This window comes from Callorhinus ursinus, unplaced genomic scaffold, assembly GCF_003265705.2.
Source record: "Callorhinus ursinus isolate GAN/ISIS: 27379988/994484 unplaced genomic scaffold, GSC_fseal_2.0 scaffold2, whole genome shotgun sequence".
Classification (NCBI taxonomy): Eukaryota; Metazoa; Chordata; class Mammalia; order Carnivora; family Otariidae; genus Callorhinus; species Callorhinus ursinus.
This window is the reverse complement of record NW_027397064.1, coordinates 74,340,281-74,366,518: the sequence shown is the minus strand read 5'-3', so window position 1 is coordinate 74,366,518 and position 26,238 is coordinate 74,340,281. Positions and strand designations below refer to the sequence as shown.

Genomic DNA, 26,238 nt, shown 5'->3' with positions numbered 1-26,238 from the left:
AAAATTAACTTTGAAATACTAATGAGTCATGGTAAAAAAGCCATGAATTCTATGTGCAGTATTCCCCTAGCGCTGGAGTTCATCCGTTCTCATTGATCGGTAAACTTTTTCTTGGCTGGCTGTTCCTGCTGATCTTCTGGGGGAGGGGCCTGTTGCCATGGTTCCCACGTGTTCCCTCTTTGCCGGAGGCGGAATTGCCCCGCCCTTGCTGGGTCCGGGCTAAGTAATCAGCTCAGGCTAAGTAATCAGCTCGGATTTGCTCTCGGGAGCTTTTGTTCTCTGCAAGCTTTCTGTACAGCATTGGAGGACAGAGTGAAAATGGTGGCCTCCCAATCTCTGCTCAGGAGGAGCTGAGAACTTGGGGCCCCGCTCCTCAGTGTGCCCCCAGAGAAAAGCAGTCAGTCACTCCTGTCTCCCCGGTCTCTGGCCGCACACCGTGCTCACCTGGCCTGTGAGCGAGCATTTCTATCTCTGGCACCCGACCCCGTGTGGAGTCTCCAAACCCAGCAGATCCCTGCGGTGCGCTCTCGCGCTTCTCCTCCTGGGGGAGGAAGGGGAGTCTCCCCGGATCTGCCGCTTGTTGGGTCCCTGCTGGAGGAGCAGTGGCCTGACTGTCACCGATCACAGTTTATGGCAACCCCGAGCTGAGAGCTTGCTCCTCAGCTCCGTCTCTGCAGCCGGCATCCCCCGCTCCGATACCTGGGAGCTCTGCCGCACTCAGGCACCCCTGGTCTTTCTGTGACCCCGAGGGTCCTGAGACCACACTGTCCCATGAGGGTTCTACCCCCCGCTTAGCCACTGGAGCGACGTTCCTCAGTGGAGCCGACTTCTCAAAGTTCCGATTTTGTGCTCCGCGGCTCTATCACTTGCCAGAGGCGGCAGACGGAGGTCCCCTCCCCTGCCGTCTATCCTCCTGAATGTCCCCTTGGATTCACTTCTCCACACGTCCTACCTTCCAGAAAGTGGTCGCTTTTCTGTTCAGAGAGTTGTTGCTATTCTTTTCTTCGATCTCCTGTTGAGTTCGTAGGTGTTCAGAATGGTCTGATCCCTATCCAGCTGAATTCCTGAGACCAGACGAAATCCAGGTCTCATACTCCTCCGCCATCTTGTTCCACCCCTCTTCTGCTACTTTTAATGCTATTTCATTATTTGGATTTTAATTGTAAAAGCCTTCATACAATTAAATATAAACTACTAAATATTTCCTTTTATGAAATATAAATTTCTCTATTTGACTCATTCTTAATGTATCCTAATTTCCTAAATATTAATTCTTTCCATTTTTCTTCTCTTAACTCCTTTAAATTCTTCATTTTAAGTATGACTTGGCATATGAACCCTAATATTTGATAATGTAGGTGCTGGTCAAATAATCACTAAATCCATCACAGAGAAACATTTTCTTTATTCTTACCTGCAAATTCTTAAATAATATGTATCACTTAGAAATTGTGTTCAGTGTATACCCAGAATAGCATAAAGAAATTAGTGATTTATTTTTCCCTCACGGAATATGAAATCTTGATATTGGTAGCCCAAGTGTGACAAGAGCGCTCTATCATGTCACCAAGGGTCTTGGATCTTTGTAGCCATCCTAAGATTTATGTATTCAAAACAGGTGCCGGAGTTCTAATCATTATATCTACATTTTAGACAGGCAAAGACCAATGAGCATAAAAGCTCACAAAGCTGGGGAGCCTGGATGGCTCAGTCAGTTAAGTGTCTGACTCTTTATTTTGGCTCAGTTCATGATCTCAGGGTGGTTAGATCTAACCCCGCCTCAGGCTCTGAGATCAGTAGGAGTCAGCTTGAGATCTCTCTCCCCCACTCCCCTGCTCTTTTTCTCTCCTTCTAAATAAATAAATCTTAAAGAAAAAAAAAGGTGCACATAGCAACAAAGGAAGGAGAGAATAGATATTGGGAAGGCAACTGTCAGGTCCAGCTACATCACATTAAAAAAAAATCACATTTTATTAATTTTTTGACAATTTCTTCTTATAATGCCCCAATTTTGTCTGTGCTAGTCTCCAGCTCTTTTAATAAGCTAGTTTTATCTGATTTATAGCTGTGCATTTGGTTCTTATATATGTACTTTGTTTCTTTTGTTTCCACCAAGTTTTTGTAAACTAGTATTCTTTCTTTCTTTTTGGATTGTAACATGATATATATTTTTGCAGAAGATTTGCAAAATTAAGAAAAGGATAAAAAAAGAATACTACTTAATATTTTTACATCATTCAGAGATAACTATTAAGATTTTGCTGTATAGTCCTTCAATCTTTTTGAATTTTATATACATATATGTAAATATAAATATATATTTGTAATGCAATTGCTACTTTATTCATATTATTTTAGAAAGTATATTGTTTTAAATATATTTAAGATTTCTGCATATAAATAAGTACTATTTGAGACATGAGTTTTGTGACTGCATAGCATTCTATTATCTGCACAAGTCACAACTTATGTATTTGATCTCTAATTGTTAGATACTCCAGTTACTTTTAAGGATTTACATGATGAAATTCTCCTAGCATCCATCTTTTCCTGTATCTTTAATTAGTTTAGAATAACTTTACAAGTGAAATGGGTCAAAAGAGGGATGTATAAAGGAAAAGGTAAAATTTCTGCAGACTAGCAAATCCTGAAGTGAAGGTATAAAAAATGCCATGCTTTAGTGCATGTGTGCTGTGAGTGCGGTGGAGTGAGTTAAGCAAAAACTGTTACAGCTTTCATATCAGGGGATAAAGGAGCCAACATCTTCTCATCTCCAGGTAGACAGGACCAGGTGATGGAGAGGCTGGTAAATGTTTGGAAAAGGCACCTTGCCAGTTCCTTCAACATTCAACAACAACAACAAAATGAAATAAAAAGAAGGGGACAGAGAATTGACTGAGAGCCCACTTGTGTTAGGAAACAGACCTTGACTTCTCCCAAGCTGGGCAAGTAGAGAAGAGGGATAGGTAAACAATTTTCAGTTAGAGAATGCCACAGTGTAGATACTGTCTATAATGTAGAACACATTGTCAAAAATCAAGGATCAAAGATGTCCAGGAACTTGGTCAGGGCAGTACCTATGCATTTAACCATGGAGTATAGATGGGATATGGAATTATGCACTCATATAAGTTGGCTAGTGGTCTTCAGAAGAATTATGTTTAAATAATGTACAATATCTAGAAGCTTCTGATTTGTCATGCTTTTCATGATTGAAATTATGGGATTTTTATCAAGTTGTATTTACAGTAGAAATTGTACAGGGGAGTTAGTTTAAGGTTCTTGAAGGCCACATGAAAATATTGGGGGCAGGAAATGAGCAAGAGGGGAGAGGAAGAAAGAGATGGGGAAGGAGGGAGAGGGAGAGGGCGAGAACATACTAGTGATAAATTTAGAAGTTATAGATTAATCAGCTTGTTTTGATATCTAGGAAAATAGAGGAATCAATAAAAAAGACAGCTGATTTTCATACACCTCAAAAGAGCAGAATGAATGGGAGTAAAAACCAACATGATTTTGAGAGAAGTAAATCACTCTGACTTAATCTAATTTTATTCTCTGACACAATGACAAGATTTAAATATGAGTGGAAGCAAGAGTTTGTATATCTTCACTTCAGTGAAGTTTTGTTTTTGTCTTACATGACATGTGAAGGGAAGCATAACTTGTGATTGTCACTGGATCAATGACCTGCCAGGACAAACCAATGAAGACTTCAGAGGGTTGAGTGGGTGCTTATACTCAATGAAATTTGTATTCATCTCCAGAATTAAAGAATACAAAATGTGGAATCTACAGACTAGAAAGTTGCTACATCTGTAGGGAATCTGCAAGAATTCAAAGTGAATACAGGAAGAAAGAAAGGTTGCTGAAGGACATAGAAGATCATTGAGAACCAGCAATTAAAATGACACTTAAAAAAAAAGGGTAATATCTAGTGTAATAAGATGTAAATGGTAATAGTTAGTGTACGTAAAATGGTAACGTGCGGGCACGTTAGTGATTCCTGCCTTCACCTGCACCACTTGTCATGTAATAATCAATCCTGTTGTATGTCCCTGTTACAGGACTGTAACACATGTTCATCTAGTTATTTTCTTTCCTTAGGTCCTATAAAGTACTTGACTGTTGCTTGGTAAGAGAATAAGGAATTGTGTTAATTCCTCCAAAAATAAACAATTATTTTACTAAAATTGTTCTGTTTCCATTATTTTCCATATTAATAGCTTTTTATTTCAAGTCAAAGTTTTGGGTAACTTCTTTTGAAGACATCTTAAAAGGTACTTCAACTCAACATGTATAATATCAAGAATGCATAGAAATCAATTCAAGACATGACAATTAAATGATGAACTAGGGCCAAATCAAGTTTCAAATAGGCAACAAATACTATGTCATGACCCCCACTGGCTGCAGTGATTGTAAAATATAACCTGATTGTGGGGTTCAAATATGAAAATTGTATATATCAGTATTAATAAAATATGCCAAATATTATTAATATAATTAAATTAGTATATTAATGAATATGTCATATTATTTAACTTACTATTTAACATTCTAATACAGTAAAATATCAAGTCTTAACAGCCTCATGCTCTTTGATTTAACAATTCCCCTTCTGGGTATTTTATCCTAAGGAAACAGTCATGCTATGGCAGAAGATATATACAACAGGATACTGCAGTGTTTTTATTTTTAATTTTTTTGGTAACAGATGCTTGATAACTTATGTATGAAAAAAACACAATATAAATAATGGCACGTATGGGGTATCAATGAATGAAATGGTTTTGTATCGTAATGATAAAAAACATGGTATTGCTACAGAAAGAAATTCACAAGTAAAAAGATATTAATTATAAAATAATTTATATGATATAGTTCTTTAAAGAATAGACTGGAAATAAAGACAGAAAAGTTATACATTAAATATATTACTTTAGGAATTAAGGATGATTTTATTTTTGAATTTTTTCTAAATTCATAAAAAAGAACTTGGTAATTTTTTATTTAGCAAAACAACTATATAAGGAAAAACCATTTATACTAATAACCTTTAAAGACTATTTGATAATCTTCTTTTTCTTTATGTTTTTCCTTTTAATTGCTGATGCCTTTTATTTTTTTGTGAATAAAATTTCATTATTTAACTGTACATTTGCTTTATAGAATATTGTCTGTACTATTTATTTAAATCCAAAGCTAGATTCCACATTTATTTGCATTTGCCTGTAATTTATGTATTTAATACACATATGTAAATATATAAATTATAAACTATTTTAATTTAAATAAGGCATATTTAATATATTTAATATACAAATTATATAGAGATATAAAATATGTAAAATACAGGAGGATGTGTATAGAGAGATAATTGGATTTTTGTTATTTTAGTTGTCCAAAATCACTGGACAAGATTATAAATTTTTTAACTTCTTAATTTTTTTCTTGATTTAAAAACACGTCATTGATTTATCTGTTTGACTATTTTTTTGTGATCCCAAAATATCTTAATAAATGTTAACCATTTATTTACTTCTACCTTTTTCGTCTAATTGTAAATATTTTTTAGAGATTTTATTTTAGTTATTTGAGAGAGAGCAAGAGAGAGTGAGAGCTGGTGGGGGGAGGGGCAGAGGAGAGAAGTAGATTCCAGGCTGGCTGATCCGGGAGCCTGATGTGAGGCTTGATCCCAGGACACTGGGCACAGGCAGATGCTTAACCAACCAGCTGAGCCACCCAGGCACCTTCTAATATTAAATTTTGATACAGTTTCAAACATAAAAAGTTGCACTTATTGTACTTAAGAATCCTGAATACTCTCTGTCCAGATTCATTAGTTGTTTACATTTTGCCCTTTTATTATTTCTGCTCGCTCTCCATATATGTATGTGTTTATATACATGTGTATAATTACATAATTATATAATCATGATTATATATATGTGCATATATATGTACATATATATGTAATTTTCCCTGAATCATTTGAGAATAAGTTTCAAGCATTATGTTTCTTTATTTGAAGTATTTTAGTATGTATTTCCTAAGAATAAGAGCATTGTCCTATATAACCACAGAATTGTAAAAATTAAGAAATGTATTATCAACAAAATACTGTTATGTAACAGTGCATCTAGGATCACATGTGCATTTGGTCATCATGCCCTCCTTTAATCTGGAACATTTTCTCAGTCCTTAAAGACTGAATTTGAACATATTTTCCAACTTTCCTCAATTTCGGTTTGCCTGATATTTCCAAATGATTGATTCAGGTTATGCCTTTTGGGCAGATATGTGTACCACAGGAGTGATGTTGTGTCCTTCTCAAGTGCACCTGAGGCACTTTACGGAGTGGAGGCACACCAAGTGTATTTGCTCCATTATTGATGACATTGTCTTTGACCATTTAGATAAAGTGATATCTTACAAGTTTCAGCATTGAAAGTTTTTATTTTCTGCATTGTAATTAATAAGTGATTTGTGAGAAGATGCTTAAGACTATGGAAATATCTTGCTCTTCATCCCACTTTCACCCATAAGTAAGTGTGGACCCACAGTGTTTTGTTGATTGAATCAGTTAACTATAATGTTTGCTTAATGGTGATTTCCTAACTATACATCTACATTTGTTAGGTGGCATTCCAGGAAAAGGAAGAGGTTTTCCTTCTTCCTTATATACTTCATTTGTTTCTTTTATTTATATTTTCTGTAATGAATCTTAATTCTTTATGATAATTCTTTATTTTGATTTTCCAGTTGACTTAGGTATGACTGGTAAGAAATTCTTGAAGCTGAAGCCTATTACCTTTTGACATATCCCATCATTTTTAAATGCCTTACTCCCCCCCCCCAAAATGTCATCACCTTGAATTTTGTATACTTCCGCAGCCTCCCTGTGTACATGTTCTAAAATGCCTGGATAGTTTTTTCACATTTTCATTGTTTCAGTAGCTTTCTGAAAGTGAGTATTGTTTTACTCTTAGGACCTTTGCTTTCCTCTTTTCCTCACAGTTTTTCTGGACTCCTTAGATTTCTGTAGTAGATATGGTGGGAGCTTGTAAGATAGCTCTGTTAAAAATCAGTGTTTAATTTTCTGTTTACAGATAATTTGACATTTTTATTATTCTCCAACTTCCAGTTATACTGAAGACCTAGGATTTGTGTGTTTATGTTTTTGTTGGCTGTATATTTTTTGCAGCATGTGAGAAGAGTTTCAGATTTGGATGACTGGTATTACCACAACTATCCAGAATTCCAGGTCTATGTATTTTAAGGATTATACAAAACATATTAACATTTCAAATTATTTGCAATATGCCATGATGCAACCAGAATTTATGGATTGCAGATCTTCACCTTCACTGGTCTGTGTTCTCTTAATCTGGTTTAATTTAGTTAAATTGAAGGTTTCTTTCTCTATTTTTACAACTATCTTATCAAATAGTACATCTGTCAGTCTAGGAAGTATGTCTCTGGAAGATGTGTTCATGGTAAATGTAAAATCATTATTTTAGATCAAGTCCCTTAATTTGTGCCAATCAATTGGGTTTGTAAATTTCTCCCTTAGCTTTAAAAATTATCAAAAATTGGGGCTCCTGGTAGCTCAATCAATTAATTGTCTGTCTTCAGCTCAGGTCATGATCTCAGGGTCCTGGAATCAAGCCCTGCATTGGGCTCCCTGCTTGGCAGGGAGTCTGCTTCTCCCTCACCCTCTGCCCCTCCTCCCACTCATACTCTCTTTGGCTCTCTCTCAAATTAACAAAATCTTTTAAAAAATTACCAAATATGTATTTAAAAAATGGAAATTCAGGCATGGAATTTTAAGACTTGTATATACATTAAAACAAGATAACTAATCAATAATATATAATTATAAGAATCCAGTGAAATGTAGTTATAAGCAATTGCTTTATCTAATGAAATAAGCTTTTTGACCATAATTAAGGAAAGTTCTTCCTCTCCAGTTTCACAGCAAAGAGGTCTGATTGTAGTTGGCACGTAGGGATCAGGAACAAAATGCTGCAGTGCTTGCAAATGTCAGAGTAGAAGGCAGCTTGCAGGAGTAGAGAACAGGTGAGTGTCCAAAGCCTGCTGCATCCAGGAGGGGCAAGCATTTCTCTGTTCTCTGGAGGCAGTGAGCCCAGCCTTACAAAATCTTTGCTCTTTCAAAGAAGATAGAAATGAGATTCTTATGGGAAATCTTCTACTTTAAAAAAATTCTTAAACGGTTTTAAAACCATGGCATGGGATAAACAAAACATGTCAGTAAGCCAGATTTGGTTATTATATCCCAGTTTGCACCCTCCACTCAGGATGCATTTTAGGGATTAGCAGGTGCTGTAGTGAGAAGAATCTGTGTCAGAAAAAGTTCATTTGGAGCCTAGGATTACCTCTTACTAGCTGTGTCCAATTGGGAAAATCATGTGATTAGTATTAATTTCTGTTTTCTTGCCTATGAGGGTGAATATGCTAAAATATGAAGAAATATACAGGTTTGCTAATTGTTATAACTTTATAATTCTTTTGAAATTATATGTGGACATGAATTGGTATCTTTTATTAAGCTCTAAGTTTTACACTTAGAAAATGAAATTTATAAAAATACGGTTTCTTAAAAATTTCTTAATTCACTTTTGACATATAACTATAAATTGCTAACTCTGTCTAGTTTCATCTTTGAGAGGCTCTGTGTTGAGGATTAGTAAAATCATTCATTCTTGTGCCAGGTAGAGGCCAGTGTCATCTTGTTGTCTTTCATACACTAGAAGAAGATAAATGAGACTTTCAGCTCAGAATACCTGATATGCTTATTGAACTTTTGATTTGATTACATTTGGTTTTGGAGAACACAAAAGTACACCTTCTGCCTTAGTAAGCTGATATTTCTGTTTAGCACTGTAAACCAAATCTTTCTGGGCAGAGATTCTGCTCACTGAGAACTCATGTTCCAGTAAAGATGCTTGCTACTTAAGAGGATTTTTATTTGTACTTCCCATAGTGTGTTTGATCTGTCTGAAATAACACATTGTACCGTAAAGGGTTACTTTGGTTTTCATTAGGTGTGTTTTGTTTTGTCTTTTGAACAGCTCTTTTATGGCACACTATACCCAATAGAACAAAATCCATTTAAGTTGAAATATTTTGAGCTTTGAAATCAATGTGCTCTTCCCAACACCTCTCCTCTAAAACAAACAAATTAATTAATAAAATCTGATTAAGTTTCTCCCTATAAGTGACTTTCTGACAAAAAAGAAATGGATGTTTGTGTATTTTTGAAGGTGTGCAAGTGGTATGCCTGCATTTTTCTCAGTGCATGGTTTTCAATTAGAATTGAAATGCAATTACAAAGTGAATTGGTGCAATTCTCTGGATAAATCAAGCAAAATTCTCTTCTGACTCAGTGATCTTCATATATCAGACAAAAGTACACTTTAAAAGCTTAAAATATTTTGATAACCACCTCAGATCTCCAACCTAAATTTACTTACAAATATCTCATATTTTTGAATTGCTTTTATGTTGTTCTGCCATGTTCTGGGAAAACCATTTCTTCCATATATTTCTGAAGCCAGTTTGCAGACTCTTACCTCTTAAGAGTATCCTCTTTGACTGATATGTAGAATATTTGCATATAGTTGGAAATGTTTCTGTTCATCAGCCCATTATACCTTGCTAGGTGTATAATCTATATTTTGCAAAACCTTATTTCAGTATGTTAAAGTATGTATTGTCTAAGTGTGTGGTGGTCTGGAGTAGTTTTTCTGTGACCTTGGCAGATTGCTTACTCTTGGATTTTTTTCTTTTCACAGATGCATTTTGTAGGAGTATTTTGAGGATGAATGTTTGCAAATCATTTTGAAATTGCCAAACGCCACATACAGTAAGTAATATGTATTTTTATTTTTCCACTCAATTGCAGGCATGCTGAATGAATTTGGCAGTCATATAAGAAAACATTTCTATTTATGGTTCTTGATATTTGTGAATATTGAGGCAAAATGTATATAAAAGATAAAAATTTGATGAGCTATTTGCTAGTTTGAATTAAGTTGTATAAATTCAAGATTTCTAAGGACAGATTTTACTATTGTTCTACTTATATAACTTGCACATGATATTTCTCACTTATATTTGAGTGAGATTTTTTTCTCTGAATCATAAATGAGAAGACTGCAGGAAACATTAGTGTTATTAGCCAGTGCTGATATGGAGATTTAAAAAAAGAGTATTGAATTAAGAATTTTTTTTTGAATTAAGATTTAAGATTTACCAAGTATTAAGACTTTGAATCAGGCAGTTTATATGTGTTGCCTATAATTCTCCCCCACATATTTTAAGATCATTATTTTTATCCCCATTTTATAAGTAAAAGAAACTGAGAGTCAAGAAGTTTTAACACCTTGTTCAATATCTATTCAAAGTGATGAATCTGGGCTTTGAACACAAGACTTTTCAGAAAATACTGCCTTTACCTATTCATGTAGACAAAGCTAAATAACTTCTCTAAGAGGCTGAATATTTAAAGAGTTTAAACATGTTCTGATACTTTCTTTGTATTACTGTTTTGTTTAAGTATAATCCTGAAATATTGTATTTTTTTCTTTATTGTCTATAATGTGATCGATTTCATTTTAAATGGTGCTTTCCAATTCCTCACTTGGACTGCTCGGAACTAGGAAGGAAGAAATGAAAATGTAGCTTCTGAAAAAAAGAGTTTGTAAATCACCTAAGTATATATTTGATTAAAAGTGTTTAGAGTTAGAGTTCTGAATTTCTCCAAGAGTTTTCTTTCATTCATTAAAGAAAAAACAAATAAAATTCAGTCATGTTATTATTTTAGGAGTTTGGAGGGACCACAGAATCAGAGTCCTAGCTTCCACATGCTCAAATTTCTTATTTGATGAAATGAGATAACCAGGAGGACAATTCTAAAGTAGAATTTCCAAAAAATGTGGAAGCAGTAATGACAGCATTAATGTTTTTATGTTGCCTTCCAATATAACTTAAAAAAGGTGGCCTAGTACATGTTTAGAAATTCAGAACTCTGGATTCAGTCCACCTGCCTTTGAATACTGGATTTATCACTTATTAGCTGTGTGACTGAACAAATTACTGAATGTCTCTTTAAAATGGATGTAAGATTGGGAACTACTTCATTTGTAGTGAGTTAAAACATGTAAAGTATAGCACAATTCCAGGTACATAGTAAATTGGTATTTCAATTCAAATATGTTTGTTAGTAAGCATCATAACTTCATAATCATGTCACATAAAGTACACAGCAAAAGTACTAAGTGAATAATGTTGACTGACCTGTTCCAAAAGAAACTGAAGTTCAGCCTTCTTTATAAATGTACACATCTTTACTTCTTTGAACTTTTAGTGAAGAAACAAACCATTTAGGTAATCAGCATGTATATATACACTATATAAAATATGCACACATATATATCCTATTGTGTTGACTGCATATCTAGGCTGAAAGTGTGTTTGTGTGTTTTGTGGAGAAAAGAGGGGGCGTTGTGAAGTGCTTACAGAGTCTGAAATGCTTATTTTGAAAGAGACAGGACAAACTTACAGATATAAAATAAATAGTTGAAATGATGGTCAATTAACTTGAGGAAATAATCTTGTCCAATGCTTTATGAGACGATTCATGGAAATTGAAGCCATGTGGACAAAAAAACAGTATTTATTAAGTATTTACTCTATCCCATGCATTTTACATTCAATATCTCCGGTAATCTAAGCAATAAGATAATGAGGTAGGTGTGTTATTATCCCCATTTTGTTTTTTTTTGTATGAGGAAAATGTACCATAGGAAGTTTAAATCTGTCCTTCATGGGACCGAAGCTTGAGACTGATCTAATTCTAAAGCCTTTTTTTCTTTATACTCTTAACCTGAGTGTTAAGGACTGAAATTCTGTGGTTGATCTAACTTTCTTTTATTTGCATGAAAACACTGCTCCCAAACCTCAGATTATACATATGAATTCTTTAGTAAGTAAGTAGTTGATTATTGAATTTCAACCAAAATCAATTGCCTTACATTTGTAACCCAGTCCAACCTTATTCTGCTCCTGCACAACAGGCCAGTAAGTTGAAAGGGAAGGTGCTGGGGCCAGGAAAGCGACTTTATTCAGAAAGCCAGCAAACTGAGGAGATGGCAGACTCTTGTCCCAGAGAACCGTCTTGCCTCAACATGGAATTTGAGCTGCTTTTATGTTAGCAAAAGGGGGAAGTGGGATGGAGTTGTTGTCAGAAGTTGACTAATGTTTGTAGAAATCCAGGGAAGGTCATGTAACTTCTTTGTCCTTGGTCTGTTCATCTTTGTATATAGGTATCTGGTCATGCCATTCCTGTAAATCTTTTTTTTTTTTTTTTTAAGATTTTATTTACTTATTTATTTGACAGAGAGAGAGAGACAGTGAGAGAGGGAACACAAGCAGGGGGAGTGGGAAAGGGAGAAGCAGGCTTCCTGCCGAGCAGGGAGCCCGATGCGGGGCTCGATCCCAGGACCCCGGGATCATGACCTGAGCCAAAGGCAGACACTTAATGACTGAGCCACTCAGGCGCACCAAGATATGTTTGCTTCTTTTAGAGAGAGAGTGTGAGCAGCAGGGGGGGATGCATAAGGAGAGGCGGAGGGAGAGATTTTCAAGCAGACTGCCCGCCGAGCATGGAGCCCTTCAACGGGCTCGATCCCATGACCCTGAAATCATGACCTGAGCCAAAATCAAGAGTTGGACTTAACCGACCGAGCTATCCAGGCGCCCCGCCATTCCTGTAAATCTTAATCATAGCATAATCATTTCTGTATTTCCTTATCTCCCAGGTGAAGTAGGTTTTGGGTGAAAAGTGGCTTTTGCAAATCATAGCTATAGTATGTCTATGTAGCAGGGCTAAGCAGAAGTTTCTAAGCTATAGGTTATAGCAGCAAGGGAAACAGAAGCAATATGAAGTCAGACACGCTAAGTTTCTCCCTGTTACATATTAAGTGTTAATAGGGCCACTCAGCAGTCTGAAACAAATTGCCTTTAAAAAATATTGTTTGTGTCAAGAAAACTTAAAAGATAAAAAAGCTCCTTCCCCAAGGGCAGAGACTATAGCTTATGCTTCTCTGACTTTGAGGTGACTGACCATACCATTTTCTTGCAGTCTGCCCACCATTTCATGCAGTGCAGAGTTCAGAATGAAGAGTTCAGCTTGACTTAATTAATTATTCTCCTCCCTATTTGTCATCTTCAGGTGTGTCATCATTGAGGGACATCCTTTACAACATCACTCTGGTCACACTGATACTTCCCCTTTTTGTCTCTTTGGTGATCTTCATCTTTTTTCCATTTCAGTCATCCACTGATCCCAGTCCTTTTATGTATCACTTCTTGAAACAAACTGTCAGCAATATTTTACTCGAGGGATATTTTCAAACTTCCTAGTATTTAAAATATTACTGCCCTTAAAGGGAATGGGTCACACTGTGTTCTCACACTACTGTTGGTTTTGAGAGGGAAGGACTTACAGAATGCTTCTCGTTTCAATTTGCAAATTTGGTCTCTGAAATACACAGCTAATGATTACATTTAGTGATTCTCTTTTCACTTAATTCAATAAATATTTATTGCATGCTCCTATAATATGAGGAGCACCATGCTGGTTTAGTACTAGAGCAAGTGGGAGGGAAAGACAAAAATGACTCTCAAGAAAATTGCATGTTCAATTTAAGGAAATAAGATAGGCACAGGCATAAATAAAGGATAGATTATTAGGATATGGTATCATGAGAATAGCCTAAAGTAATCAAATCAATAAAGCTGTTGTAAATAATTTGAGAAATAATGAAACGATTGCATATATGTTAAAAAACAAAGCAGAAGAGATTTAAGAAAAATATAATTCTGGACTGCATTGACTCAAGATTTCATCATGGTGATCTCATTTGCAGTAGATCTTGGTGCAGGTGGAAAATGTTAACAGAGAAGTCAAGGAAATGGCATACCTGAGCTTAGAGTCAAAGAGACATACTTCACATTCAATGAATGGTGAATTAATTAGTTTGACAACAGAGTAAGTTTCTTGTGTTGGGCTAAAAACAGATAACACTGGAAAATTAAGGTTGGAGGTAGGTTGTAGGAAATACTGATAATTACAGTAAGGACTTTGAATTTAATTGGTAGGCAGTTAAAAAAAAAAAACAAAGAGAATATTTTAGGAGGGCCAATCCTGTGAATAAAAAGTTTCCTCTTTAGGCTGGTGGTGTCTTCACAATGGATACCAGTTGGAAGACATGTAGACAAGGGAACAATTTTTAGGAAAATGTAGAAGTATAAGAATAAGGCATGAGGGTAAGACCTAGGGTAGTAGCAGTGGGAATGGAGAGAAGGAATAGATGCAGGTAAGACTTTGAAAGAAATGGGGTCAGGGAGTAATAATAATCATCATCACTTGTGTGACATTTACTAGGTACTGAACACTGTTTTAAGTGATTTATATTATTTAATTTCACATCAGACAACTCTGAGAGGTAGACACTAAAACCATCTGCATTTCGCACAAGAGAAAACTGAGGGTGAGTTTAGCCAAGTAAATTGTCCCAGGTCAAATGGCTAGAAAATAGCAAAGATGAGACTTGAGCCCATTCAGTCAATCTCCAGAGTCTCTGCAGTAACCACTGTACATCATTTCTGTAAAGAGTAACTGAGATTTCCAGATTGACTGAACTGGAAAATGACATTACCAATAGTCAGGGAAACAGATATTTTTTTCAGAATTTACCCCTTCTTCAGTTAAGTCTTTGCATAGGGAGGAAAATCTTTGGACCTTTAGGGAGAAATTTCCCTTATGCTTCATGATGAATCTTTTGGATACATTCATTTCTATGCTGGGCAACAGGAACAGCATAATTTATGATATTGCTCAGTTATAAATTAGAATAGTAAATATGTCATCTTAATATGATTTGTCTTCCTTCCTTAGCACAGCTTAAAATGAAACAAGGATAGAGTGCTAAATTAAAGATTAAATATCTTGGGTGCATGAAAGACCAATATTTTAGAGTTAGTTTACCATCATACTAAACAATAATTTTGACAGGGGAAAAAAATCTAACACCTAATATAGAGAGTATCTCTCTTTTTCTATACTGGAGAAGTAGCCTGGGCTCCGAAACCATACTGTTGCATGGATTCAGATCCCAAAATGAGTCCTCTTTAGCTGTGTGACTTTTATAAAGTGTGATCTTAGATGTGTGACTTTTTGTGTGTCAATTATGCGAGCTCTCTGACCTCAGTCTGTTCACCTTTGAAATGTGACAGAAAAGTAGTGTGTTTTCTGAATATTGTGAAGGTTAAAGGAGGTAAAGCACTTACAGTGGTCCCTAACACACAGTAAATCCTCAATAGATATTAGTTATGTTCATTGAACTTTATCTCATCTATTAATTTTTTAATTTATAAAATTTAATTGCATAATTATTGCTATTTTAAACATGTTTATTGTGAATTTTTATGTGTTATGGTCACAACACAGTGATTTTTACAAGCAAAGACCCATGTAACTTCACAGATCAAGAGATAGAACATTTTCTGCATCTCAGAAGCCCTGCCTTTTTTTTTTTAACCTCCTAAACATTACTCCTTTCCACCAATTCAATATGGATAAGTTTTTCATGACCTTTGTAATCACTTCCTTGCTTTTCATTATAGTTTTAACATTTAATCATGTATCCTTAAATATGAAATGCTAGTTTAGCTTAATTTCTTAATTTATATATATAATAGTCATGCATTCCTTTGTGTGTGGTTTCCTTTCCTAAACTTATATATCTAAGTTTCATTAATGTTTTTGTGTGGTTCGTTAATTTTCATTGCTGTGTAGTATTCCATTGCAGAAAAATGCTACAGAGTATTTATCCATGTGTTGTCGGTGGACATTTGGACTGTTTTTGAGTTTGGGCAATTATGAATTGTGCTGCTGTGAACATTTTTGAAGTGTTTTTTGCTGCACATATACATGCATTTCTGTTAGTGATGAAATTGCTCATTGTATACAAATATTGTATACAAATTTTCAATTTTAGTGGATACTGCTAAACATTTTCCAAAGTAGTTATACTAATTATACTCTAGTCAGTAGTGTATGAGAGTTCCCATTGTTTCAGCTGTATCCTTGCTTGGTGTAATCAGTCCTTTTAATTTTAGCCATTCTGATGAGAATAGAATTTACGTTTCCCTTTGAATGATGTGGTTCTGTTATGTGGTTTAATTGCCATATGGATATTATTGTCTGTAAATTGCCTGTTCAAGTGTCTTGCCTATTTTTCTATTGTGTTGATTTTTTTTATTGTTAATATGCAGAAGTTAATTGTATTTGAATGAAGAGCCTCCTTTCAATTACATGTTGCAAATCCCTTTTTCCTCTCTGTGACTTGCTTTTTCAATTTCCTAATGGAGTTTTTGATGAGGAAAAGTTTCTAATTTTAGTTATAATCATATTTTTATCTCTTTACATTTAGGTCATTCCTTTTAAATTTATTTTTGTGACTGGTTTGAGGTAGAAGCCAAGTCCTGTTTTCCTTCCAACTGGATATCCAGTTGTTATAGAATCTTACTGAAAATTCACCTCTTTGCCCACTGCTCTTCAATGCCATCTTTATCATAAATTAAATATCCATATATGTCTGCATTTTGGGGGCCAACTATTCTTTTTTTTTAGGGGGGGTAGACAGAGAGAGAATCTTAAGTAGGCTCTGTGTCCAGTGTGGAGCCTGAAGCAGAACTCGATCTTACCACCCTGAGATAATGACCTGAGTGGAAATCCAGGGTTGGATGCTTAACCACCCAGGTGCCACCGACTGTCATTTTTAACTGGTCTGTTAATTTCTTCTTACTAATTATAACACTATTTTAACTATGGTCACTTTTTAATTACTCATGGTATCTATTAAGTCAAGTTCTTCCACTATGTTTTTATTCAAGGAATCTTGACTTTGCCTTATTTCAAACAAATTTTACAATTAATCTGTCGAGTTTGATGAAAAATAATTGTTGGGATTATAGTTGGGATTGCATTCAATCTGTTGTTAAATATATTTTTAAAGAGTTGGCATGCTTACAATATTGACTTTTTAAATCTATGAACATAGTATATGTACTTCATATATTTAGGTCTTTTTAATTTCTCCTAATCATAATTTATGGTTTTCTACATAGATGTCTTATACCTTGTGGTTAATTTGTTCTAGATGTTTTATGCAGTTTAATATTATTATGTATTATAAATTTGTAAAATCTTTATTTTCTTTTTGTTCCTTGAGTAAAGAAATACAGTTTTTTATATATTGACCTTGCATACAGCAGATTGTAAACTCACTTATTAATTCTAATATTTTTAATAAATTCTTTTGAATTTTTTCCATAAAGAATTATGTTTTCTATGATCAGAGATAATATTATTTAATACTTTTCAAGCTTTACACTTTTATTTCTTTTTTCCTTTTTTTTTAAAGATTTTATTTATTTACTTGACAGAGAGAGAGAGACAGCAAGAGAGGGAACACAAGCAGGGAGAGTGTGAGAGGGAGAAGCAGGCTTCCCACTGAGCAGGGAGCCCGATGAGGGGCTCAATCCCAGGACCCTGGGATCATGACCTGAGCCAAAGGCAAATGCTTAACGACTGAGCCACTCAGGCGCCCCTACACTTTTCTTTTTCATATCTTATTGAACTGGCTAGAATGTCCAGAGTGATGCTGAATGAAAGAGGGAAGAGTGGAAATTCTGCTTTTATTCCCAGATCAAAGGGGAACACTGTCACCATGTTACTATTAAGAATGCTGTTTGCTATAATGCTTTGATAAATATCATATATTAGATTGAGAAGTTTATTTTTTTCTGGTTTTACTGGAATTTTTCATTATAACTGGGTTTTGAATTTTATCAGATGCTTCCTTTGTATCTATTGAGATTATCAAATGATTTTTCTTTTTTCTTTTGTTAATCTGGTGATTTATATTGATTGATCCTTTTTCCCCACAGACTTCACATTCCAGCAGCAGAGCTGCTGCTTTCTTGGGCTTACTGTGGGACCTAGAGTGCCAAAGGATTTTTTTTGTTCTCTACCCTCCCCTTTTGGGATGTCCCCCATGCTTGCATAGCAGAGTAAGGTTCTTCTTGCACCTTGTACCTTCCTAGGTGGCAGAGTGCTATTGCTTGTTACTTGGGGCAGTGCTTCTGGTAGGGGCAGGAGGGTGCTGGGTTCCTTTGCTCCAGTCTCAACCTTAAACATGTCCTGGGCATCTGGACCTTGGGACAATGGGTCTTTCAGCATTCCTTCCCATCCTTCTCATGGTACCCAAACTCCTCCTTGACTCTGTGGGGTTCTTTTGGAAGAGGTTTACCTGTTCCTCTAAGAGGGCCAGATGAATTTTTCTTCTATTTCCTTCCCAGAAACTATGGATCTTTTCCAGGGCACTGGAGATGTGAGAGTTTTCTATCCTAAAAGGCTAAATTTTGCTTTGCATTAGAGAAAGGTCTGGGGAATCAGAAAAGATAATTGTGTTTTTGTGACACCAAAGTGCTCTTTCTGGTCTCTTGCCCTGACCTCAATCTTTCTGTCTGAAAAAAGAGCTTATGAATGAGTGCATATTCCTTTGTGTCTGGGTGATCCCAGGGTGTCTATCTTGTTCTGGTGACCCATTCTGGCCTTCAAGTATTTGTTACAATTTTAGATGTTTTCTTCTTACCTACTTTCATAATGAGCAACTATTCCTCTCATGTTCTGTCAAAGGTGAAAAGGCTTATATGTCCTGTCTGTCCTCAGTGGCTCTTACCCTTTAAAATTTAGTTAATCTCTTTGTCTTGCAACTCCACGTCTCTGATGGGCTCAAGAAAAGTTATTATTTTGTAGATTATCTGCCCTTTTATTACTATTAGGATAAGAGCAATATTCTCTGGTGGCTTTTGACTTTCTAAGTAGAAGGAAAACTGCAAATATTTTCCACATATATTTTAACTCAGCCTTTCAAGTTTTCCAAAGCAAAATGCTTTTTTTCCTTCACAATACCTGGTCTGCATTTACCAGAGCCAGAAGTCCTAAATTAATGCTATCTTTAGCATTCCATACAAAAGTGAATTGTTGCTATCAGTTTTTGAGCAAGTGAAGCTCAATGGATTATGTGTAGCAAGATTCCATTGTTTTAAACAAGGTGGAGTTCAAGTTTTCTCCTGCAAAAGGAAGTCTGGCCATTGGCATTTTGGGGCTGGAACTGTGGTAACTTGCTCATTAGGGAATCTAGTCTCCTTTGATAGTTCTGTTCCACCATCTTGGCCATATGACTTCATCCCCAAGGGTTTTCCAGTAGTTAAAGATGACCACTGGGCAGCTATTTGTGTTCTATGCAGCAAGAATGAAAAAAAAATGCAGTGGCAAAAGGGCATACTACCAGCTGATTTAGCCTTCTTCGGAGATTCCCTGGAAACTCCACCCAATATTTTCTACCTAACCATCATTACTGTTTGTTGCAAAAGAAGCTGTTACATATAGTATTTTTGCTGTACATGCAATGGCTCTGAACATGTCCCTAGTAGGGAAGGGGAAGATAGGTAGCGCGTGGGCTGTTAGAAATCTCAATTACAATTAGAGGATGGGGAATACATTTTGGTAATGTGATTTCTGAGCTAGGATGGTGTGGGTTAAAATACACAGATTCTATCATAAAAGAGCTGGCTGGGTTCTGATCTCAGCTCTGCAAATTACTAGTTTTATGACCTTGAGCCAAGGTTCTTACCCTAACTTGTTTTACTTTCTCAGCTATAAAAGGGGCATGATAATTACTATTTTGAAACATTTTGGTGGGGATTTAATATGATAATATGAAAACGGTCTATCACATGGGAATGGATCAATAAATGGTATGTTTTATGTCACCCACCATATATTAACTTATACTAGATTCAGTTATTTAAGGGAGGACAGAGTTTATCAAGGCTGATACTGATTAATAAGGTAGAAAGCCCACTTAATTTGTTTCTCTTGGGTAAAGCTTTATCTTTTAGATGGGATTGAGAGTCTCAATTTCTAGCCTTTAAATATATCATTTTTATACTTTGAACTATAGTGAAATACTGCTCAAAATTTAGGTTTATGATAGCAGCTCTTTATGTAATACCAAGCCAAGAAACAGATAAGATGAGTTCCAGTTTGAATTCTACCATTAGAAGTTATGAAACTTGTGAAAGTCATTCTAACCCTCTGGACTTCAGTTTTGTCAGCTGACAAATCAATTAGGTAGACGAGCTGACCTCCACCACTATTTGATAGCTTTAAAGCACCATGATTCTATGCAGTTTTACTTGCCCCAGACATATTCTCTTGTCAAAAGAAACATCCTAAAACCAGCAAATAAAGTGATAAAGACTTAATTTCTCAAACCAAAGTTGAATTTTTACAGGAACTGGCTTTATTGTGAGGTTTTGCCAGTTCTGAAATGAAGTGATAGATATTAATTGAACAACATGGTGCTGTATTTGAAAACTGGCTTCAAATTCTGCTTGTGGTGATTGCTGGCCTAGACAAAGTGTGTCACTTAAACTCTCTGTGCCTTAGATTACTCATTTATAAAATGGACAATATATATTAAGGCCACGATGAGGACCAAATGAAATAACAATGTAAAGGTACTTATAAAAAAGGCACAATTTTTCAATGCTAAGGTCTTTAGAAAGTCCAATGGGTAAAAAATGGAAAATGCCCTCACTCTGTGGTGTGGAGATTGTATAATAAAGTGTTACAAATAAAATACAGTAAAATAAAACCACTAAGGATCTCTATTTGTGTTAGATTTTGCCAATCTGTTTTTCCATCCAGAAAAACTTAGGCACTTCAGAAACCAGACCAGCAAGGCATGCCTGTGACTTTGTGCATGAAGTATGTCCTTGAGATAAATTTCCAGATGTGATCTTTGTATCCAAGGCATTCTGCTTGTGATCCAGTGAGCTGAAACAAATAACAAATCTTTTGCAGTGTGTGGCTATTAATGCTGTCTGCTCTCCTCAATTTACCCATCAGAATTGACAGTTAAAGCTCCTCTATAAATAGCAAGTTACTAGTTAAAGCATGTTGCCATATGGCAAAATAGTCTCTGTTGTTAAACTGATTAAATACAACAGCAATGTCCAGTCTTTAAGAAGATATTGTGTTCTATGATAAAAGCCTAGAGATTATTTTTGTTCCCTAACATGTATCAAGCTTATATATAGTCTCTGTTTCTATATGTGTGTGTATATTTATTCATCTTGTCACTACTTTTTAAAACTCTTGAAACATGCCATATGTATATTAAAGTGTGCAAAGTGCACTAATATTAAGTCTACAGATTGATGGATTTTACATAGCTATGTACCTGTGTTACTACTATGCAGAGCAAGATATGGAACATTTCCAGTCTCCAAGATGTTCCCCTTATATCTCTTCCCTGTCAATAATCTTATGGTTTTTAATATTTAAAAAATTTTGCCTTTATGGTAAGGAGCTTCTAAAAAGGAATGAGGTTTTTTTTCATTTTTAAAATTATTTATTTATTTATTTATTTTTAGAAGGGAAGTATTTTGAAGGGCAATTCCAATCTTTTAAAATTTCCTGGAAGTATTAATAATTATGACAAAAAAGAAAAACCTCTGTACAATACTGAATAATGCAATGAAGTATAATAATGATATTTTAAGTAATAAACTTCATTATATGATCACTGAAATGAAACAGAATTGCAATGTGGAAACCTCATGCAATTCTATCCAAATCTCCCACCTGCGAACCAAAAAATGGAGCTGCCACATGGGCTGGTGAGTGGTCTATTGGTCATGTTGCCAGGCAACCTCAGTCAGTATCAGAGACACCCAGTTGAGCAGCAAAGACTCGGACTAGAAGGTATCTTAGAAACAGAAGGGTCCAGCTGAAGGAGAGGGAGAGAAGGAGGAGAGAGAAAAATAAAGAGTGCCACTTGAACACTTATCCATGTTAGTCATGACCACAAACATTTTTTTTTTTTTTTTTTTTTTGCCTAGCAACATGCAGCTAGCTTAGAGCAAAATTCTTTGGGTTTCTAGTCCCTTCACTGTGTTTTCCTCTTTCATTGTGTCCACAGGCACGAGTGTGGAGGCTTGGTAAACTGCATCATCATTAATTTTTAGGAGGGAAGGATGTTCTGCGGGTCATTTTCAGCACATTCAAACCATGTTAACTAAAAGTTCCTTGAGATTTTCATCATACAGTATTATATGTGATTCAGTCATGCTTAAAATAACCTGATTTTTACATTGATATACTTTCTTTAAAAAAAAATGGAAAGTACAAGATAAAATACTCACCACCTGAAATCAGCCCTCTTCGTGGAAGGTAAAGGTAAAAAGGAAGGGAGAGGGAGGCAGGTGTAAGCCCCTCTGGGCAGGCGTTAGAGGAGATGATGTGCACCAAGCAAACAGGGAAAGAATCTGGGATGATGACCTCGGCTGCACCCTCCGCTCTGAGATGCAACTTTTATGTATTTTCCTAGAAAGCTATCTTCCATTCTCCATGGCTTTCTATAAAACCTTTTCTACTGTACTGTGCTCTCACCCTACACCACTCTCCTTCCTTCCTGTTTAACTGATGGCATACAGAGAAAATAGCCTCTGTGAGATAGGAAGCTCCTAATAATTTATCATTCTCCCTGACTTCTTTCGTTCTTCCCTTCCAATGCTTCTTCCCCTTATAAGCCAATGCCTTCATGCATGCTCTGGATCTTACACCTGTATGTGTTCTAAAGCCCTGATTTGAGGAGTATTTTCTTTCTCTTCTGTATTCTCAGCCTTCTCCCTCTCTCCTGATTTCTTTCCATTGACATTAGACATGTCAAAGGATCTTTCCCCTTAAAAACAAACATTTACCTGTGCACGAATCCTCCCTATAGTCCAAGTCCACTTTCAGCTGCACAGAAACTCTTGTCTCTGCTCACAACTAGATGTTTCCAAGAATATCTATATTCTCTGTCTCAAATCTGCATCCTCCATTATTCACACCTCAACACACTGACTCACTTTTTCTGTTTGTCTGAAACTCTTCTTTCTAAAGTCACAAAGTGAGTCCTGGAGCTATACACAGACTATATACCTTTGATCTCTTTGCATAACTTTGTACCATCTCTACACTGTATGCAATTATTCTTACTCTCCACAGAAAAGCTGCTTCTTAATTTTCCATCTGGTTATGGCAAGCACTAAAATCCTGATTTTTGACAGAATAATAGTTACAATGCCTCAGTGATTTAAGTTGAAAGCAGTACATCGGTAGATGGCTCTTGCGCTGTTATCCGGAATGTACAAATGTCTTTTTATTAAAAAATACAAAGTAAATGATCTGTAGGTATGAGCAATGACAGCAGTAAAGCATTATATGTTGTCAAATCAGTAATGGATGCTTATAGTGATTTTCTTAAATATCAGCCTTTTTTTTTTAAAGATTTATTTATTCATCTTGGGAGGGGGCAGAGGGAGAGAGAGAATCCTCAAGCAGACTCCCCGCTGAGCCTGGAGCCAGTTGCGGGACTTGATCTCATGACCCTGAGATCATGACCTGAGCCACAATCAAGAGTTGGCCGCTTAACTGACTAAGCCACCCAGACACCTGGCCAGCCTTTTCTTCAGTCATTTTCTTCAGCTGACTTCTCTGAAGTTATTTTGAGGAGCTCTGCCTTGATCTTCCTCTCACAGCTCATTAATAATGGTGAAGCACTATTCTAGAACTAGAACATGCCACCTCCCATACCACCTCCTATTCTACCCATTGCGCCCGTTCCAAGGTCCCTTTTTTCTTTAGGAATTCCAGTGGTTACAACTTCTGCTGTAGTTAACAGAGCAACCACTTCAGCTGCATTCAGTAAAGCAGTTCTTACAATCTTAGTTGGATCAGTGATTCATTTTTCCACCATATTCACAAAATCTCCAAGCATAGTGTCATAACTAGCTAACTTTGCATAATTTTCTCAACTGTCAATGTTCTTTCAACACTGGAATTCTTAGCAATGGTCATTGAAGGAATTTTGAGTGTCCTCTTAATAATTTCTGTAGCAAGTTTTTGATCTTCATTAGCTGGAGTGATTGAATCCAAGGCTGGAATGTGCCGAAGCAGGGCGCAAGCCCCTCTCAGAACACTGAGGGCACCTGAAACTCCGTCTTTTTTTCATTCACTTTATTATCACTTGTCTCACCAACCTTCAGCACAGCTACTCCATCTCAGAGTTTGCCAGACGTTCATTCAGCCTTTTCTTTTCATATTCACCGGTTGAAATATCTAACTGCTCAATGATTTCTTGAATACATTTTTCAGTTTTGGCTTTGTCATCTTTTCCTTTAAAAGTGTGGCATCATTTTTGGTCACAGTGACCTCTCCTACTTTTCCTAGGTTGTGAGGCTAAACATCTTTAAGATTTAGAGTCAATCCTTCTTCTGCAAACATTGTACCATCAGTAGCAATAGCCACGTCTTTAAGCTGGTTCTTTCTACTGTCACCAAAACCTGGAGCTTTGGCTGCTACAACCTGAAAACCAACTTTTAGCCTATCTAAACCACTGTACTCAGAGCTTCTCCATCAGTATCTTCAGCAATTATGACCAAGGGTTTATGATGAGCATTGGAAGTTTCAAAAGCAGGTCCAATGGACTGGACACTAGGCATTTTCTTTTCACTCGGTAGAACATAGGCATCTTGGAATTCACATTTCTGACCTCTTTTTTTTTAAGTTTTATTTTAGAGAGAGAGCATGTGTGCAGAAGTGGAGGGAGGGGCAGAGGGAGAGTGAGAGAGAGAGAAATGGAGAAAAACAGACTCACCGCTGAGTGCAGAGCCCAACCCAGGGCTCGATCCCACCACCCTGAGATCATGACCTGAGCCAAAATCAAGAGTCCAAAACTTAACCGACTGGGCCACCCAGGCACCCCCACATTTCTGAGCTTTTGATATATTAATAAAGTATGGAGAAATATAACCTCGATCAGACTTCATATCTTCAATAATGTCTAATTCATCATTTTGTGTTTTTCCATCCTTTACTGTGATGATGTCCTTTCTCCCAAGCATTTTCATTGCATCAGAGATAATGTTGCAAATTTCTTTGTTTCCATTTGCAGAAATCATGGCAACCTGAGCAATGTCTTCAGGGGTTGTCACAGATTTAGACTGCTTCCTAAGTTCAGCAATTACAGCATCAACAGCTAGTGTTACACCTATCCTGATTTCCACAGGATTAGCCCCTTTGCTAATCTTCTCAAAGCCTTCCTTGGCAACAGAGTGTGCCAGGGCAGTATCAGTCGTGGTGCCATCCCCAGCCTCTCCATTTGTGTTATTGGCAACATCTTGAACAAGTTTAGCACCAGTATTTTTATATTTATCTTGTAAGTCAGTGGACTTTGCAATGATCACACCATCTTTTGTTACTCTGGAATTTCCCCACCTCTGTTAAGTAATCACTGTTCTTCCCTTTGGCTCCATAGTAATGGCTACAGCATTGGCTAAATGGTTTACACCTTGAAGCATTAAGGCTCGGGCATCTATACCAAATTTTACATCTTTGGCATAGGCCCGAGTGAGATGAGGAGCCAGGGCGCTGGACACTGGCCTAATTTGGCAAAGGACTGCTGGTAATTGAAGCATTTCTGTGGAATGATGGCAGAGTGTGCGGGCAGCGAGGCAGGCCGTCAGAAGCAAGTGAAGGCATAAAATCAGTACTCTTAACGGTGATGTTGGCCCCAGAAATCTTAATCTTCAACAGGTCTTTGATTTTATCTGGGATTGCTGTATTATAAGCTCAGTGAAGTAAGTTGTCCCAACCATCTAGCATAGTGCTAAGAGCATTTAGGCACTTCATTTTGTCAAATGAGTGAAATAAATAGCTTATATATAAATGAATCTTGAATGTGTTTCTCTTTTCAAGTTGTAATAAATTATTTTGCTCATCATACTATTGATCACAGTGATAGCAATGGCTAATATGTATTGGTTAGTTACTATGTGCCAGTTCTTATGATTCTTATTTTATACATATAATCTTTATCATGACCTTACAAGTAGGTATTGCTCTTATTGCCACTTTGTAAACATGAGAACAACTGAGTTTAGCAGGGAAATTGATCTCTCCAATATCTCCAAATGAAAGGGTGGTAGAGGTGGGACCTGAATCAAAGTCTGTGTCATACCCCTAAC

At 36.2% G+C, this 26,238-nt stretch overlaps 1 protein-coding gene and 1 pseudogene across 2 annotated transcripts in view; one reads left to right on the top strand and one right to left on the bottom strand.

Moving 5' to 3' along the window:
• Positions 1–26,238, top strand: part of GALNT13 (polypeptide N-acetylgalactosaminyltransferase 13) — a 566,099-nt gene that overhangs the window by 41,919 nt on the left and 497,942 nt on the right. For both annotated transcript variants that reach the window (XM_025854761.2, XM_073884009.1), the window contains exon 2: positions 9,819–9,889. The gene's annotated coding sequence lies outside the window, so the exon portion shown is untranslated. The remainder of the gene's footprint in view (positions 1–9,818; positions 9,890–26,238) is intronic.
• On the bottom strand, positions 23,784–25,689 carry LOC112810870 (60 kDa heat shock protein, mitochondrial-like; annotated as a pseudogene).